This window comes from Ursus arctos, chromosome X (assembly GCF_023065955.2).
Source record: "Ursus arctos isolate Adak ecotype North America chromosome X, UrsArc2.0, whole genome shotgun sequence".
Lineage (NCBI taxonomy): Eukaryota > Metazoa > Chordata > Mammalia > Carnivora > Ursidae > Ursus > Ursus arctos.
In genome coordinates, this window is record NC_079873.1 from 10,266,246 (window position 1) to 10,283,354 (window position 17,109).

The 17,109-nt window shown below is 49.8% G+C and overlaps 1 protein-coding gene across 3 annotated transcripts in view; it reads right to left on the minus strand.

Annotated features, from left to right (window-relative positions):
- GPM6B (glycoprotein M6B) overlaps positions 1 to 17,109 on the minus strand; it is a 160,222-nt gene that overhangs the window by 45,858 nt on the left and 97,255 nt on the right. The window lies entirely within an intron of this gene.

Consider the following 17,109-nt stretch of genomic DNA (forward strand, 5'->3'; position numbering starts at 1 on the left):
GGGAAGAAAAAATACCTAAGAGGGAAGAAAACCCACAACATGGATTTAACAAGCTGTATGCAGTTTGGCATCAGAATTATAACCCATACACTGTCTACAACTAACATATGTGACAGAAAGAGAAAGTTGAGCTTGAGCCCAATTCATAAAAAGGTATCCCTCCGTATTTAAAAGTAAGCATAACATGCTACAAGTATATCTAGCTGACATTTTGGTGACTTCTTGGAATGAAAATGAAAATAGAACGGTTTTTCTTACTGGGCATGATTGTATCTATATAGAGCTTTATTCATGAGCTCTCCCTCAAAGTCAAAAGGGTGTTTTCAAGAGCAGTCTACATGTTCGGCGTAAAGGCTATTATTATTTTTTTTAAGATTTTATTTATTCGACAGAGATAGAGACAGCCAGCGAGAGAGGGAACACAAGCAGGGGGAGTGGGAGAGGAAGAAGCAGGCTCCTAGCGGAGGAGCCTGATGTGGGGCTCGATCCCATAACGCCGGGATCACGCCCTGAGCCGAAGGCAGACGCTTAACCGCTGTGCCACCCAGGCGCCCCGGCGTAAAGGCTATTATTGTACCAAAAATGACGAACTGCCGCTTTCACGAGCCTTCTCGCACACCCAGATACTATGGGACCACAGGTCTCAGCCCATCCAAGCATAGAAAAGCCTTCTTCTTGGTCATGAGCCATACGTTTCCAAGCATCACTGGTTTCTGTACTATGATTTAAGCATTCGGTTGACCCACTTACTTTCACTGTCTCTATTAAAGGTATTTATAGAAACTCAAGTCAACTACAGGGATGAACCCCGAAAACCACAGGGTGAAGGGTTCTCTGACCGATCACAGCTTGCCAGCTGGCTGGGTTGAGCACCCACCTTAGAAGCGAACATAAAGACAAGTTAGAGACCACCCTCTCCTAAAAAATCTCTTCCAAGGTTTGACGCTTTGTTGCTCAACACTTCCAAAAAAAAAAAAAAATGTGCAAGATCCCGAATCAAAATCCTCTAACAACCTGATCTTTTAATGACTTAGTTTGAGATAATCCCGCAAACCGTCTACATTCAATACCTCTGGCCTCTGGTAAGCTAGAAAAGATTTTGAAAACCCGTTTAGCCTGTTCCAACATTTTCTTCTGATTTTACTTCTCATTTTTCACTTGAGCCATCCTCCTCGAAGTCCACACCCACAATCAACTATTCCTTTAAATGACGGCCCAGCCAATTTTGTTGTCTCACGGCAGCCTCCAACTTCAGACCGTCAGAATGAGATTCATCTGTGATCTAACTACGTTCGTGGGAAAACCGGATGATGTGCCCAAACGGGGTGGTCTTACGCATTTTTGCAAAGACTGCTTAAGTGCATTCAAACCAAAAGATGGCAATTGTTACTTTGTGACGGGCTTCTTCTCCCTCAGCAGTTTAAGGGAGAATGAAATCCAAAACAAAATTCAATTCGGCACCAAAGGGGACAATCGTGACAGCTGTGCTATTGGTTTTGTTTAAAAAGCATCTAACAAAACCATTCAATTATACACATGGCAGAATAAAATACTTTTTTGGCTATTACTTAAGAATATTATCGTTAGGGGCGCCTGGGTGGCTCAGCGGTTGAGCGTCTGCCTTCGGCTCAGGGCGTGATCCCGGCGTTATGGGATCGAGCCCCACATCAGGCTCCTCCGCTAGGAGCCTGCTTCTTCCTCTCCCACTCCCCCTGCTTGTGTTCCCTCTCTCACTGGCTGTCTCTGTCAAATAGATAAATAAAATCTTTAAAAAAAAAAGAATATTATCGTTAGATATTGTTGAAGGGGGAAGGCAGAGTACGGAAGGGGGTCTACATTAAATATGGAAGACATTTTCAAATTAAGGAGAACTCTGAAGTCTGGGTCTGTATCACAGTCTTAGAAATCAAAGCTATTGGACAAATCACAAATTCTCCGGGTGATACCCTGATCTACGTTCACCTTGAAGAACTATATGCAAATGAACAAGTCACCATTTCTGCCTTGTTCACAACTTCACCATGTTCTTTTCGTTAGGCTGATAGCGCGGGACAATTCTAAAAGTTACCTTCACTAACGGCCTCAAAAATCTCACTGACGCTTATGAAAAACCATCTGAGTTGGACAAAGCATGATAGAAAAATTGTGACTAGCAAGAAGGAAGAGTATACATTTGTAACATTCTGGGGCATGCGTCCATTTTTGGCCAGAACAATCAGCTATGTGTAATGAGTAGGATGGGAGATGGCTCGTAAAGCTGAATAATATTCTTTGAGACCCCTGAGTTAAGTCAGTCTGACTGAAGGGACGAATACTTCTGAAAGCCAAAACAGGAGTCACAAACACTGACACAAAATGGATGTATTAGATCGAACCATACAAGCTGCTAACATTGACTAAGAACAGCAATTTCACAGTAGGTTCAATATTTGCGAGTCGTCTGCAGAATTCGAGCCAGTTCCACACGCATGCATGGAATCACCTTCCAAGTGCTGACATCTCCAAGAAGCACAAGACTTCACAAGAGAGTCACCCACAGACTGCAGGGCCCGAGAACCCTCCGAAACCAGCGCGATCCTACCGGCTGCAAGCACGCTAGTGTCACAACAAAGAAGATGAGAGGAGGGAAGAGAATTTGGGGAAAGCTTCGCAGAGCTGGGCTGGCTACTGCAGTGTGCTTGGGAACTGCTGGGTAGGAGAGGGTAGGGAAGGGTGGAGAAGGGAAGGCAAGAGTAGGAAAGGACCCAGCAGAGCAGGGTGGATAACAGAGAAGCGTAGAGAAGGGAAAGGCAGGACAGGGAAAGGGGAGAGTGTCCCCAGAAACACCAGAGAGCACACAAACAGGAAAACGGTGCTGTCAGTGTGCTGCGGAGGTGATTTTCCCGACAGAGGGTTCAGAGCACAGGGGGTGTGTGTGTTGGGGGTGGAGAGTGGGGGAGGGAAATGAAGGCTAGTGACCAGGGCCGTAGGCCAGTATTCACGTAGGTTGAACACCTTGCTGATCCCGGAGGCAGCCTGGTGCTGGGGGGGAGGGGGCGGGGGGGGGCACAAGAACGAATCTGATCTGTACTTTACAAGGGTCATCGTCTTTCATCATCTTGGTCGTGTGAATGACAGAGTGGCACAGGGTGAGGCCAGAGGCTGGCAAACAAGCCACCATGAGGGCCAAGCTTTGGCCCCGGGGGCGTGGGGGGGACGGACCCCGGTGACCGCGCACTGGATACATGCGGGTGGGAAAGGAGGAGGATGCGAAGGGCAGTCTGGGGTTTCCGGCGCGGGTGGGTGGGGACGTGGTCCCGGTCCCCGGCACACAGCAGGTCCTCCACAAGTACATTTTAAATGAGCAGTGAACAGATGACCGGGGAGAGACACAGACTAAAAACACACAGATTAGAGAATTTAGGGAACACGGTCTCTTAAATATAAAGGGAAAGGGAAACCGTGAAAGGGAGGGTCAAAGAGGCTAAGGAGGGAAAACGAGAAAAGCAGGGGAACGAGACTGAAGTGGAAGGAGAGAAGTAGAAGAGGGTCCACGAAGGGCATAGACTGTCAGATGTTGTCAAATACTGTAGAAAGAGCAAAGAGGATGAGGACCGCCGATCAGAAAGTTATCTATTTACCACCAAACAGTCACTGGAACTTCCAGAAGAATCTGGGTCGAGTGATGGCACAGGAGGAGCAAGACACCTGGGGCTTCTCCACCGTCATTCCTCTCAGAATAGGATGCTCCGGGGGCCCGGGGGACACTGTCATCTCATACCTGGGGCTCAGGCCTGCGCCTGCCATCTTGGTCCAGTTTCCAAACTTGTCGAGAGAATTTTCATTTTTCTTCTCCGATCTATTCCATGACTATCTTCCCAGGTTTATTTTGTTACGAACAGCTCTGGCCGGCAGGTTCACGGCGCGCGCACATGTGTGCGTGCGGGGTCCGCACACCAGCAGCAACTCTCCCACACCAGCGGGACGTCCTACAACTCAACTCAGTTCTGACACTCTCTACCCAGGGGCCATCGGATCCCACAGGTTAAGGGCTCAGGCCCTTGAGACTGCCGTTCCCCACCCCCCAGTTGTGCCCCCCCCAAATTCAGATGCCAGTTCCAAATCTGGTTGTCGCCTGCGCTTCCCACTGACCAGCTATAGATCAGAGGCTCCAACGACCCCCTTCCTTCTCGGATTCAATTGCTAGACCAGCTTCTAGAACTTAGAGGAACATTTTACATACTAGATTATGGGTTTATTATAAACGATACGAAAGGATACAAATCAGAAGCTAAATGAAGAGATGCTTCCAAGCTCCCTTCCAGCACGGGACTGTCCCCAAATCTCCATGTGCTCACTGACCGCTGTCCTTTCGGGGTTTTATGGAGGCTTCATTACCAAGGCATAATTGATTGAATCATTGGCCAGAGGTGGAGATGGGGGAGGGATGGGACTGGGACTGAAAGTTCCATCACTCTAATCGCAGAGTCGGCTCTACCAGTAGCCAGTCCGCATCGTTAGCTTCCAGAAGTCGGTCACCTCATTAACATAGAAAAAGACACCTGTGTGGCTCTCCCTTACCGGAAATTCCAAGGGCTTCAGGAGCTCTGTGCCAGAAGTCAGGACTGAATATTTCTTATAATAAATCACAATTTCACCAGCTCCTAGTAAATTTGCCTTACATATCTCATATGCCTGTGATCCAAAATATTGATGGGAGCGTTGAACATGACAAGACCACGGTGAGAGACTCTCGTGTCGGCCGCTATGGGCATCATCCTCGTCAGCCGACTGGTTCGTTCGTTTGTTCACTTGTTCATTCATTCGCTCATTCAACCAAGGTTCATTAAGCACCTACCACATGCCAGAAACTGAGTCCCTATTCTATGTTACATGGCTGTGATTGTCCAGTCAACCGGGAATTCATCGAGAACGGCATGAACACATGAGAATGCACAATAATCTACTTACATAGCCTCATCAAGGTCACCAGGCTATCAATCAAGTCTGTCAAATGCCTACTCTTTCTGACGTGGAAAACGGGGGCAAAAGAAAAAATTAAATTTCCCTACTGCCTACAGCCCACTGACAAGTCCTTAACACAGGCAGAGTGACCTTCCTCTGGGAGCTCAGCTGCCTCGATGTTGACACTTTGCTGAGGGCAAAAGGCGATCTTAGCCTGAACCCCCAGGATCCTGTGAGTCTACTTTAACATATAGAAATTCCTTTGGAAACTTCCTTGATCTCTATCCCCCAAGACATGCGTTAGCAATCATCCTCCAAGGATACGGCCCACCGACACACATGTGAAGGCTCTCATGACTGAGTTTTTATACTAAACAGTAATAAATGACCTTTCCCTAACAATAGCCAGCCCTGTCAAGGTCCTGGAAACCTTGTTTCCAAAATGCCTTGGAGACTTACGCTCTCCCTGACCCCCTCCCAACTTGAGAGTATATAATCAGTCACCTGTCACAACCCCAGTGCAGCTCTTTCTGCCCACGGGTCCTGTCCCTGTGCTTTAATAAAACCACCTTATTGCACCAAAAATGGTCAAGAATTCTCTCTGGACTGTTCTCTCCTGGACCCCAACATTTCTACATCACTTCTGCTTCCCTGAAATTAGATTATAGGTTTCTTATGGCCTCAGAATGACTCCTCGGAGGGGAGTCATTTAATCACCAGGAGGTATGTTTCCATATTTATTCAAACTACTAATTCCTCTGAAATTTGCACATTTCAACCAATAGTTTTTCCCCCCCAAAGTCCGGCCTCTTAGAGACTGAGCCACAGCTTCCTAGTGGCCCCGCAGCTCCAGGGAACAGAGCCTCCTCCTTCTCCTTCCCACTTACCTCTCTTCCCATTCTTGTCACTTCTTTTCTTTTCTTTTCCTTCCTTCCTTTCTCTTTCTTTCTTTCTTTCTTTCTTTCTTTCTTTCTTTCTTTCTTTCTTTCGTAAGATTTGAGAGCGAGCAAGCACAGGGTAGAGGGGCAGAGGGTGAGGGAGAGAGAGAATCTCAAGCAGACTCCCCACTGAGCATGGAGCCTGACGTGGGGCTCAACTCACGACCCTGAGATCATGACCTGAGCCGAAACCAAGAGTCAGGCACTTATCCAGCTGCGCCCCCCAGGGGCCGCACCGACAGTTTTCTTTACAGATCATCTCTCTTCTCCTGGTGGATGGATGCTCCCTCCTTTGTAATGAGCCAGCACGCCCCCCGCCCCGATTCCCCGAGCCCCTTCTTCTCACTGCTGAGTAAGGAGCAAAGACTGCATTTGTGGAAGACATCATGCTGACCACCTCCAAACCAAGACAAGCAACTCAAGGCCAGTGAGTTTCTCCAAGACCTATTCTTTCCACACCGTGTCTGGGGCCTAGCAGGCCTCCACATGTCTCACGTCGTTCACGTGCCCGGGCCTAAGCCTTCCTGTGCAGCAACCTCAGAACCACAGCGGCCTCGCTTCACATTCTAGTGTGCCTGAATGGATGAATTTTAAATAAACCGCGTTTTAAAAGAAATTTTTGTTAAGTGACTCCTATTTCACATGATTCCCCATGATAAAATTAAAGATGTGTTCTGGTAGCAAGCATCTGAGCCTTGGAGGGAAAAGAATTACAAATACTGCAAGAATTCTTAAATCTTACCTTTAAAGCAGAAAAGGTACTTTTAATATAAAGTAGCAATAATATTAAAAATACGAATGCTTCTGTGCTGTGTTCAAAGTGTTGCATAAATTGAAAACTGCAAGAACTAGAAATACAGAGCCAGAAATGTGGAAGAGGACTGTTTAGAACTGGGTCTTTTCCATAATTGGACCTTCCTAAAGCTTTATTGATTTGGCAAAGCTTTTGCCTCCCTTTACCAGAATGACATTTCTAATTTTGCAGCCAGTGTGGGTTTGTAATGCCTTTTGATTTCTTAGGCTCTTTCCTGATTTTCTCAGTCCCGCCTCTATATTTGTTACACTTTCCTTTACAGGCAAGGACGCCACATACAGCTAAGAGCTGAGATGACAGATCAGCTTGGATGATGTGGATGAAAACCCTTACAAAGCTCCGGAAGCGTAGGCCGGCACCCTCGCTGTTTCTCTTTACTGGAGGAGGTGGCTCCCAGGCTGGCCACCGCCCCCCGGCTGGCGAGTACCCGTCGCGAGGAGCAAGCCTACGGGAGCCCCCGACAGCCCAATCCCTTCCCTGTCTCATCAGCTGTCTAACGACAGCAGTGTCCTCACAAAGCTGCAAGAGCCGCCCTCACGCTGATAGCTGAGTTTAGCAGAAGCCACTGGAGGGCCGAGGAACCTCTCTCTCTCTCTGTCCTGGCAAAAACTCCATTGAACATCATTTTCGAAAGGCGAGCAAGGGAGGGGGTTCAGCAGGAGCGGCTTGAGGCTTCCCGTGGTGGCAACAGCTGTGGCACGAGGGGCTGCAAGGGAGCAGGTGGGGGGGCAGCGGACGGGCGCCAGCACGGGCAGCGCTGCAGCAGGAGGCGGGGGTGCGCTCCCCTCATGGCTGTGGACCGCGCGTTCGTCCCCAGGTCAAGGTCGGCACCGCTGCCTCTCGCCCATCTCTTCGCCCAGGGCGGCCCAGCCCCGGTGCGAGGGCCAGCCGGGCGCCCTGGGCTCCCTGCACTAGGGGCCCGAAGCTCCGCCCTCGTTCCGACGACCGCAGGTGTCTCCCGGGGGGCACGGTCACCCCGGCTGACAACCGCCGCCTCACCTCGATCTTTGCTTCCCTGCGTTTCCTTTCCCGGGCCCTGGTGATCCGCAGCTGGCCAGTGGGGCTCTGAAATCCGCACCCCAGAACCCCGCGCGCCCACAGAGCCCGCTCCCACAGCCACACGTGTGCGGGGGCCAGGAGCTTTAGAATCTCCCCAGGTGATTCCACTACACAGCCACGGGACGCATGAAATCTGCGCTACAGGGAAGGGGGCCCGGCAGAGCCACTTCGGGAGAATTCTACAGAAGGCAGTTGCATGGATGGCTAGGATGCGGTCAGGGTGGCCGCGCTGGACTGGGGAACAGGTGGAGAGCACACGCCCAGGTGAGGCAGACATGAGAAACCGGGCAGGCGTCACAGCCAGGGAGAGGGGGTTCAGGGCCGATGCCGAGACTCAGCTTGGACCCCTCGAGAACAGGGACGGGAGGCTCTGTGCTCGCTTCCTAGGGCCGCTGTGACAAAGTACAGAAATTACTCCAGCTCTGGAGGCTGGAGGGCCAAAATCAAGGAGTCAGTGGGGCCATGCTCCCTCTGAGGGCTCTCGGGGAGCAGGCTTCCTGCCTCTTGTCATTTCTGGTGGCTCCCCGCAATCCCTGCTTGCAGACTCAGCATTCAGGCCCTGGTCTTCGTCATCACGCACCGTTCTCCATGTGTGCCTGCGTTTCCTCTCCGAGGCTGCCGGGCACGTTGGACTAGGGCCCACCAGGATGGAGCACGGCCTCATCTTAACAGGACCGCATCCACAAAGACCCTATTTTCAAATAAGGGCCTATTCACAGGTACCAGAAGTTAGGGCTTCAACATTTTTTTCTAGGGGACACAACTGGGAGATGGTCCAGAGCGGAGAGCCTACGGGGGGCCTACCAATTCGGGGGGGGGGTGTCTAGTGGAAGTACTCTCAAAGGAGGCAGAGATTGGAGCTGGTCCCTGGCGGGGCCCTGTCCCATAGGAGGGGGGAAGGTTGAGAAGGGGGAGGTGGTCCACAATCAAGGGGGCAGACTCGGCAAAGGCCACCGACGTGGAAAATTCCGATGTCCTTACCAGCGTCCACGGAAAGATTAGAATGGAAACCAGCTTCCAGAGGGTCTACTGAAGGACTGGGAAGCGGAGAGGAGAAGCAAGGGCGGCCGGCTTTCTAAGGAAATTGGGTAGTGACAGGAAAGCGCGAGAAAAATGTAGGCGGATGAAGGGGGAACACAGGAAGAGAGTCCCCAAATGTTTCATGCTGGAAAGGCAGCGGCGGGGGAGAGATTTAAGGCGCCGGTGGAGGCGGATAGATGAGGACACGAGATCCCCGTGGGAGGAGGACGGAACACTTCCCCTCTGAAGTGGGAGTGAGGAAGCGGGAAAGGGAGTGAAAAGAAAAAGACCGTCCAAGATGTAAGGAATTCCATCTTGGAAGAGGCGGCGGTGATGGTGACAGTGACGGGGAGCTTCGAAGGGACCAGGCGGAGCTGTGAAGGGTGCATTTGTTCCTGGATTCAGTCCACGTCAGAGCCCAAAGAGGGAGGGCCCAACAGCCGCATTTTAGGGGTGACATAATGGCAGGGAAGACAGTCTGGCCAGTCTCAGGCAACTTGCCCTGTGTCCAGATTGCTTGGGGACTTGAGCAGGGCTGAGTCTTTAGGGGATCAGGGGCCCTGGGGAACCCCAGGGGATCAGAGAGCGAAGCAGGGGAGGGAGATAAGCGGTACCCTTGCTGCGTGTCTCATCACATTGGAGGGAAGCGGCCCCCAACACGATGGAACCACACCTAAAGCCTGAACAGCAACAAGAACCCGATGTGAGGAGGGGGTTTTGATGAAAAAAGCAAAGTTTCCACTTCTTCTGTGCACACGAGGCACACGTCCGGAGACAGACAGCTGACCTACTGAGGACGTGCTTCCTGACTCATTATCACATCCCTGGGGAGCCCCGATTCCTCGCTGGGAGTGGCACACGGTCCATGAGCGCCTCCCGCCACCGCTCCCAATTAACTGGCCCACCGCGCGTGCACCAGCCGCGCGTGCACCAGCCACGCGGACAAGCCCCAGTGAGCTGTTCCACTGCGGCTACGCCATCCCAGGCACGTCTCCAGGACAGTTCCTGCTCGGTTTGCCAGCAACCACGGGGGCTGGAGTATTCTCTGACCCAGAGAGAGCTGGGCGCTCGACCTCAAAGCTGGGTGAAACCGGGGTGCTCTGCGGGGCATTTTCCTGATATCATCTGCCAAAACCCCAACCACGCCACCTCCCCAGCTCCTCTTCCCTTCCTGAAAGGCCCAGCCCCAAAGCCTGGCTCCTTCAGGAGGCCTCCTTGGGGAACCCCGCGTGCTTTCCTCTTTGTCGCCGCCTGCCTACCCCTGTCCCAGTTTGTCCAGCTAACCATGCTGGAAAGACACTGCCTTTCCCGGTCCCCCAACGCGGGTGGGAGACAAAGGCTCATGCCACCCCGGACCAACCCTACCCCTCACTGTTGTGCCCCCACGGAAGGCAGCGCCCAGAATCTTTGGCCTGTTTTGCTGCAGGAAGCGAGACATTTTCAAATTCAGGGTGAACTCACAAGACACGTGGGCTGTGAAAATTCTCACCACAGAGGATGGAAAGTTAGAGGATGGGCCTGGCAGGATGGGGATAAAGATGATGTGACCCCTTCCAACTCTGAGAGGTCCAGGTGAGTTAAGGAGACCTTATTCTGGTCCAGATGCGGGGCTCACGATCCCCCGTCCCTGAAATGGAGGCAGTGTGCGGATTAAGGGGTTTCTGTCTGTTGGGCTGCTGGGTAAAGGCAGGCAGGCACACGCACCCCCACGTACCTCTCGGGGAACCGGACCCCTCCAAACCCAGTCCTCAATAGAGCCCACTTGCTACTGATCCGACCACAGGAAACACGAAGAGCCCTGGGGCCGCCTCTCTTTCCCCGCGCTGCCTCGTTCTGGCCCTTCCGCAGCTGCCATCGGGCCCTTGCACGAACCTGGCAGGGCCAGCTACGAGGCGCACAGCTCCCAGCCCGGCGCCCAGGCTCAGCGCAGCCCCCAGACGGACGGCTGCAGCGCCACGAGATGGGACCGCAGCCCGGGAGGCGCCGTGCGAGGCCAACACGCGGGAACCGAGGGGCCCCTTGTACCAACACTGCGGCCCAAGCTTGGACCCAGCTTCTCTCATCTTGGCCTTCGCGACGGCGGTGAGCCATGGGCCTAACCGTCCCCCTAGTACGGATGGAGAAACCGACACCAAAGGGAGCCAGAGGGACCTGGCCAAGGTCACACGGCTGGTCAGTGGCAGAGCTGAACCTTGCCTCGGGCCACTGGAGGCCGAAGTCAACAAGCCTCCGGTGAAACGCAGGGCGGCGCTCCTCCCCAGCGTCCGCAGCCTGGCCCACCGGCCCCGCGGCCCAGCTCTAGCATCTCCCAGCCGCCCGAGGCCACGTGCCCTTCCTGAGCCTCGGCTTTGCCGCCCATTCAACGGGCTGCGGCTCGGGGAGTGAGCGAACTACCGCACAGAAAGCCCGCACACGACGCCTTGTACGGGGTGCTGCGAAAGTGCTCTTGTCTCTGTCGTGTACGTCCTGACGCTCCCACCACCACCACACAGGTCCGAGGGGGAGGCAGAGAGAGCAAGGAAGAGCTGGTGACATTACATCCTTCCAGATCTTTCCCTGTCCCCGAGGGGGGTCACTTCTGAGCCCTTGTCTGGCTTGACTGGATTTTTTAGGGCACTCGTGACTCCCACATCTCCCCAGACCTCCCTGGGGAGGTTCAGCTGGGACGCAATGTCTGTGATTAAGCTGCAAATAAATAAACGGAGCTAAGAAGAATAAGGCAATGAGATTAAAAAAGATGTGTCTCCAAGGGCACTCTTTAACAAATTGTCAAAATTGGTTTCTGGAATCTGGAGGACGTTGCTAACACCTGAGTACTCAGAACCAAATTAGATTTGCCTCTGATTTTTATTTAAAAAAAAAAAAAAGGCACAGAGAGCCCTGCCCTCAAGAAGGGCCTCAAGCTTGGTTTGTTGCTCTGAAGTCACGGTGTCAGAACTCCTAATAATACCACCTTTAAATCTGTATTTCGCAAGTGAAGCCGATCGGCCACTGAAGCAGGAGCTCGAGCCCCTCGCCACCCTCCTTGCACGTGACATTCGCTATGGCACGTGAGCACAGAATTCCAGCAGGCCCACCAGATGCGGAAAGTTCTGCGAGATTCCAAGGCAGTACGAAGGAAGCGTGCCGTGTTTACCACCGAGTAAGCACTGCCTTTGTCACTTGGCATCACGAGGACTTGGGCTGCTCACACCCGAGCCTCTGCTTTCTTGAAGGTCAGAGGCAGGACAAGATGCTTCGTGAAGCCTGTCCTGGCTCTAAGGTCCACTGGGCCTTACGTGACCAACCAGTTCAGCAGGATGGTTGTAAGAAATAAAAGAAGAGCACACAAGGAGTCCTGCAGCATCACTGTCCCTGTCCACCTAAGTCACGTCACTGCACAGGGCAAACGCTCTTTCAACTGCTTGAACAGACATCTGGACACCCTGGCATGGATTCTACTGGGCTCCTGGCATTCTCTGGAGCGAGATGCCAACAACCTGTTCTTTGGAAGCATGGGGGACAACTAAGTTGTCCTCAGCTCTGATGTCACTGACCTTGAACCTCTCAAAGCGGTCACATTATGCTTTCTTCATATGCTAAGAGCACAAAGAAAGGAAAACTGGGTAAAAGCATTACACAAAGACATTTTATGATAAAATTTAGACCCTTATCACCCACTTAAAAACATATTTTAGAAACAAAATGGATAAAACTTAGTGCTATTCAGTAGACTAAAAGAAAAACTAAACTTGATACTTCTAATAGGTTTTCGCTTTCTCCCCCCAAACACAAATCTGGTAGTTTTAGTTTAAAATTGGTTAAGATCTTTTCATGGATCAGGGATCATAATTTTTCATACAACCAAATCAATCTACTTAGTACTTTTTAACCATGATAAAACAGGTTACTGGTAGGCTATTTGTCAGCCTTTGAAAGGCTAGGGAGATTGAGGGGATCCGGGTGAGTGCGTGGCTATCACCTTCCCCTCCTCTACTCCAGACGTGACCTTCCTGAGACTACCTACTCGGACGGACGATGAACAACCCAGACGAGCAGTCTCACCCGAAGTGATTCTGATCAACACGCCGAAGTCTGAAAACCACTCATGTACAGCACAGTATGATTACCCGACACAGAACTTGACAACATCTTCGAGATCTGCCAGTACGGAGCTTGACAGAGTCTTTGAAATTTACTTTCTGGTATTAGAATGCCTGCTCTTGCGAGTTTAGGGAAACACCCCGGACCTGTAGACATGTCATTCAAGAGCCCTCAGATGGAAATCTACAGAAAACCAGTGCCTTGCTGTATAAAATAGGAACTGCACAAAAACATGAGCTATTTCGTTTCGTCTACCGCCAATGAGAATCTACACTAAAAAAGACCCTCCACCCAAATTAAGAAATAAAAAAATAAAAAAACAAAGACCTCCCAACCACACACTTTTTAAATACAGTCACATTTTTGCCAATGCAATATTTTATTAAATTGCCCCTTCTGTTCTTTTTCTGGGATGGAAATTAGAAGCAGGAGGAACGCGTGTGGGTCCTTCGCTCCACTAACACAGTGGGCTCTCGAAGTCGGAAACCACTAAGATAACTTGAAATAACCATCCCTGCCCGGTCAGATGGAAGCCATCCTCATGTGTAGGAAGGGCCACCAATGGAGAGTCAACATGAGCGATCTCGTTGAAGGCTACTAATAAAATATCTCACGTCGTTGAACCGCACGCTGTGTCTCCCTACCGGGGAATACACGGATTCAGAGCATCTCCAAGCAAAGGGCAAAATCTGAGGAACTTCTGTAGTTTCCAACCTCAGGAATGGACCGGGCACACGAGGCCCAACAGACGCTGGGTCTCCACAGCCGTACTTAGGACTCAAATTGGGCGCGCCATCGCTAAATGGGAAAGTTTACGCTTTTGTCAAAAATGTAAACTCGTGCCTCTAGATCCCAACACCGTACAGCAGGGTCCCGAGCGATGTCTGGGCCATGGCTGCACAACCGCTGCAGATGAACGCCATGAAGCCACACGGACGCTGAGAACGGACTCAGCAACTGCCCCGCGATTTGAAGACAGAACAGAATTCTCTCTCATCACTGAAAAAACTCTAGAAGGGATTTTTCAACAGAGGACTTAGGAACACTTCTGACGGGAAAGGATTTCCAGAAGTCAGCACAGGTTCCTGAGGAACAAGTAACATCAAAATAGTCTGCTTTCTTTTTCTATTTAAATATTTCATCTGCGAACAACATATTTAAACAACGGTAAATCAGAAAAAACTGATTTTTCCCCACGGACACCTTATGAATCAGTTTTATTCAAACTCTTTCCCCGCATCTTCGACACAGTTTGTTCGGCCATCCAGAATCTTTGTCGTTGCCAAAGCACCATTTGGAGTCACCTACTGGTTTCCCAGAGCCCATGATCTTTGCTAACTTCCTTGCGGACACCCAGCGCTTCCAAACACTCCGCACCTGCCGCTGAGACACGCACAGCAGCCACGTGCCCATGCACGGCACGCCTAGCTTTACACGGGTCAGGCAGTCACAGTTTCTCCTAAAGTCTACCTTAATAATTTCTACATCAGTGGCATAATGCATCGCTAAAACAAATCTCTTTTTCTTTTAAAGATAAGGTTACCAGATCAGGTGAATGCCATCTTCCACACTGACCTCACAAGCCAATGGATAAAACCCTTTCCCTGTTTGGGGGAGTAAGACAGTGTGTAATGTCGGCAACATGCCACTGTACTTCAAAACGTGTTCATTCTAGGGCTGCCTGGGTGGCACAGTCGGTTAAGCAGCCGACTCTTGGTTTCGACTCAGGTCCTGATCTCAGGGTTGTGGGTTCGAGCTCTGCATCGGGCTCCATGCTGAGCACGGAGTCTGCTTGAGATTCTCTCTCCCTCTCCCCCTGCCTCTGCCCCTCCAGCTCGTGCTCTCTCTCAAATAAATAAATACATCTTAAAAAAAAAGTTCATTCCATGTTCTCAATCAATAAACAATGTGAGGTCAGTTAATCATACACTGCAGTGGGATCAGAACGAGCTAATGTGATTTCAAAGTGGCTGCTGAAGGATGGGTGGCAATTAGGAGGGGAAGCTAACCAACTACTATGCCACTGGGCTTTGTCCTCCCCCCATGCCATGGAGGTGGCAATGTCACCTAGGGCCCTGAGAGGGCAAGCCATTCACCTTCAGATGAGGTCACTGGAGTCAATCTAGAATTTCTTCACAGAAGCGACCACGAGAAGAGTTTTGTTCAGTTCTTCCCTGATTTTCTGGTCCGGCTTAAAATAAATGTCACGCACACACAGAATTCTAAAGCAGGAGGAAAATTTTAAAACTGTCTAGCTCTTCTTTCCTTTTCTAGTCTGTAATTGGGAAAGACTGGACTAAAGCTTCAGGTCTCCTGACTCACAGCCAAAGATGCTCTTGTTTTCGCCTGATGCATAGTTATCAAAGTAAATATTCTGTTAGGATAAAGTCCAAACGCCAAATCTGCAATGCACACACTCAACAGAGATAATTCTTCCTAAAATATACATTACATCTTTGCAAAAACACACGCATGAATTTTACAAAATACCTTTTAAAAGTCAGATTGTATTGGGCCAAGACAGTGTAACGGAAAAGGCAACATAAATCTTTGGAAATCAATGCTTGTTAACATCAAGTTATCTTTTTAATGAAAAGCCACTGATAAACCATGCCATTGGATTAAGTGAGCTAATGCATGCCACGGGCTTTGCACAAGAGCTGGGAACACTCAATAAAAAGTAGCTGTTATGATTAATAGGCAAGACCAGAGTGGGGTTGAAGATGCTTTTTTCCACGAAGGCAATAAAGCTCCAGGATGGAGCTTGTCAACCAGCCCCAGCCACAGGATAATGGATGGATAACGGTCACCTGCTCCATCCGCTCTCAGGGGAGAACCGAGGATTATGGGAAATTCCCAGCTCCCAAACTGGGATCTCACTCATTCTTGCCGACTCGGGAGAGTAGACCAAAGTGCAAGGGAATGACAGCAGTGTATGGTAAGAACAGATGCATACACTTATCCAAATAAAAAGGAAATCCATGCACACCTCTATGCTTTCTTATCAGCAACACACTGGAACTTCTCACTGAGAACCGTAGCATGAGTGTGATGCGTTCCACAGCGGAGAATGGCTGCCTTGGGGGAACATGAAATGCCTCTAAGCACTTAAAATGAGAAAGTTTTCAAAGACTCCAAGCCGCCGCTGCCGTTGTTGTACCTCCGAAGAAGAAATGCTCCCTAATGTTTGCGATAACAGAGAAAAATAAGCAAAGTCTTGATTTAGGCCAATTCCTCAAGTCCCAAAACTAAATATGAGTTTGTAGCCTTTTTTTAAAGTGCCTGTTTCTGAGGTTTGGCAGAGAAAGGATAAATTGAACATAGTACTGTGAAATTCATATGTAGTTAGAAAATTTAACATTTCTTTTTTTAAGATTTGAGAGCGCACACACGCCGGGGGCGGGGGGTGGGGGAGGCGCTCCCAAGCAGACTTCCTGCCGAGCGTGGAGCCCACGCAGGGCTCGATCCCACCGCCCTTGAGATCATGACCTGACCAGAAAACCAAGAGTTGGAAGCTTAATTGACAGAACCACCCAGGTGGCCCATGGACATTTTTATTTCTAATTGGCCACCCTGATAATTAGCTTATTTAAAATGTCAAAAATCCTATTTGAGGGATTTGCTGTGTAACCTTTTTCTGCTGCTCAGAGAAAAGCTTCATGGGTGAAAGTGACAGGTAATTTGTCATATTCGCACCCAATAGCTGATCAGTCAATATGTTAATTATCTGGTGTATTTATTCCTTTTTAAAAAGTTATCTATTTTTCACTAATGACTGCTAATTTGGTAATATTCAGAAAGAAAGGTGATCTCAATTTCAAACCTGTTAACCCCTTGTTTGTTTTAATACATTCAGCGGGGTAAAGACAGAAATCATTTCACAACTTAAACTATTATCGTGAACAAAAAACAGTCAGTTCATATAGTTGCTTTACTCCATCTCACTTGGACTGCCCTAACGGTTCTCAGTCTAAAACCTCTGCCTAAAATTTTACCTTCTGAACTTTTCAGCCAGAACATTTGCATTTCTTTCTCTTTATTTCTAACTCAGAAAAAAATCCAGATACCTCATTACTTCTCAATTAAAATTGTACTAAGGCTTATAGTCGGAAGTGCACAGAAGGTGTCGAAAGCCAATTCTTTCCTTTTTAAAAACTTGGAATTTACTGCTAACAACACTGAAACGTTCTAAACCTTTTAACTCTTCATAACTCATTGGTTTACTTGACACACATTTCTCAAGCTCCAGCC